General features: G+C 48.2%; 1 long non-coding RNA gene across 1 annotated transcript in view; it reads left to right on the top strand.

Annotated features, from left to right (window-relative positions):
* LOC116556155 overlaps positions 1-2713 on the top strand; it is a 141049-nt gene that overhangs the window by 18535 nt on the left and 119801 nt on the right. The gene's annotated exons all lie outside the window — the stretch shown is intronic.

The raw sequence follows: 2713 nt of genomic DNA, 5'->3' as shown, positions 1-2713 counted from the left end.
TCACTGAGACGCGTCACGGGTATTGGCTTGTTCCTATTATGGCGTCATTACAGCCCGGCCCGGCTGGGGTCTCCCAGGCAACCGACATACACAGAGAACCACGTGGAGGAAAAGCACGCGAGTTTGGAGGGGGTGGAGCAGGAACAGAGGTGGACTGGAATGTCACACGACGGGGCAGCTGGAAGCTATTGGGAAAGGAGAGGGGTCACGGGAGAAGGCTCGTAACTTGGGCCCGGGGCGTATCAACATACAGTTTTTAGGGAAGGCTAAACGCCTCCTACTCCCCTTCTCACCCGGCCGGGGGAGGTCCCGTTCCTCAGCTCTTCTTTTTTTTCTCTACTCTCAAAGAGACTCTCCGCTCATTTTACTTCCACGGGACCAGTGATTAGTGATGAGTGCCTGAATGGGTAAACGAAGGCACTGAGTCAATGGAAGGAATTCTCTTTGGTCTTTGAAGAAAAAGCCGAGACAAAACTTGAATTTTTGCCGCTTCCATTCATTTTATGTAATTTTCTCTCCACCCCCCCGATGTTGATGAGGAAAACCGCCCCACCAGGTAGATGGGTACAAAGGCAAATCCCGGTTTTCAACTTCAGCTGTTCCATCAATCCTTGCGGGTGCCCTTAACTCCTTCCATCTTCACAATAGATCTCCCTCTCCATCTCTACTCTCCTCAAGTCCTTCCTTCTCTTCTATTTCCCGGAGAAATCAGACGCAATCAGGAGGGGAATACTTAAATTTCTACCTACAAACATGTCTGACTCCATTCTTACCAGGAGCAGTGAAAGAGGCATCCCTGTTATTATCCAAGACCATCATCCGCTTCTCCATTTCAACCGTTTTTTTTTTTTTTTTTTAGACAGATTGTCATTCTTGCTGCCTAGGATCCAGGCTGGAGTGCAATGGCGCGATCTTGGCTCACTGCAACCTCCGGGTTCAAGTGATTCTCCTGCCTCAGCCTCCCAAGTAGCTGGGATTACAGGCCCTCACCACCACACCTGCCTAATTTTTGTAATTTTAGTAGAGACGGGTTTTCACCATGTTAGTCGGGCTGATCTTGAACTCCTGACCTTAGGTAATCCACCTGCCTTGATGGGAATTACGGGCGTGAGCCACCGTGCCCAGCCCCAGCTAATTTTTTTGTATTTAGTAGAGATGGAGTTTCACCATGTTATATTTCCTTAGGGCCCTCTTTCCATCATTTCATTTTACAGATGGATATTGGACATGCCAGTCAGTCTTCTAGAAAGTGGTGATATAGCAGGGAACAAAACAGGAACAATCCCTGCCCTCAGGGAGTTTACATTCTAGTAGAAGCAGGACAATAAATAAGTAGAGTATGTAATACGTTAGATGGTGCTAAGAGCTATGGGGGCACCTCGAGCAAGGAGGAGGTGTGTTCAGAGAAGGTAACATTCAAGTGACCTGAGGGAAGCTAGGCGTGAACCACATATAAATGTGGAGAAAGAAGTTCCAGGCAGAGGGAAGAGTAACAACAAAGGTCCTGAGGTGGGAGCAACCTGCCACTTTCGAGGAAGAACAAGGTCAACGTGGCTGGAGTGAAGAGAAAGAACTATAGGGAAAGAGCGGGAGATTCCATCAGAGAGGTGAGGGAAGGACCTAGATTGTAGGGCCCCAAGGCCATTCTGAGGACTTTGGCTTTTGTAGGGTCCAGCCCTACAGGGTTCTGTGAGCCCCTCCGGTCTGGTGCAGAGATGAGAAGTTGTAGAAATAAAAGACACAAGACACAGAGATAGAGAAAAGGGAGTTTGGGCCCAGGGGTCCACTGCTACCCAAATCGTGGAGCAGTGGCCCTGAATGCTGAATGCCAGGACAGGATGCTCTCACTTTTATTGAGTTGCAAATCTGGGGGCAGAGTAGGTAGGGCGTGGCCTTGGTGGCGGGAGACTGGGGGCAGGGTAGATAGGGCGTGGCAGTGGACTCAGGAATTTCTGGCACCCAAAGTGAGGTAAGGAGCATAAGGCATCAGCACCTTTTCCATACTTATCAAGAAAGAACTAAAACATTACGATTTATGTTACTATTACTGATTATCTTTTCTAAGAAAAAAGGAAGCAGGTGCAGAAGCAGAACATGAGAGTAGACATGGAACGTGACCACTGAAGCACAGCATCGCTTAGAGACAGTTAGGCCCATGGATGTCTGTGGGTTCCCTGACAGCCGTCAGGCCTTACCACAAGAGCTTGGAGAAGTGAAGTTTTCTCCTAACTTCCCCAGGAAGGAGATGTCTCAGCCATTTTGGAGGTCTCCTTCCCTAGCTGGCTAAACAGCGGGTGCTTTCACGGCACTGGCGCTGCCGCACAGCCGAGGCGCCCTCCAGCAGCCCTTATGCGGGCGTGACAGAGGACTTAAAGCATCTTGCCTTAGTGTCATTCATTTCACAATGTCACCCCAGGTTCACACTTCCGATCTGAGAGGCATTAGTAAAAGAATTAAGATCACCTATGAATAACTAAGATCACATATGAATAACTAATAATTACTACAGTTATATTTCTAGTTACTTTCTTCTTCATTATTTATATGGAAATAGGCTGAGGCCTTTTGCTCCTGCCTCGGTGCTTATGGGATCTCCCCCCTTCAGGCTTTTATGAAGCTATTGGAAGATTTTGAAACAGGGGTGTCCAATCTTTGGCTTCTCTGGGTCATGGTGGAAGAAGAATTATTGTCTTGGGCCACACACAAAATACAC

This window comes from Sapajus apella, unplaced genomic scaffold (assembly GCF_009761245.1).
Source record: "Sapajus apella isolate SASKATOON/1434 unplaced genomic scaffold, GSC_monkey_1.0 scaffold16, whole genome shotgun sequence".
NCBI lineage: Eukaryota > Metazoa > Chordata > Mammalia > Primates > Cebidae > Sapajus > Sapajus apella.
Note: the sequence above shows the minus strand (reverse complement) of the source record. Positions and strands in the feature narration are given on the sequence as shown.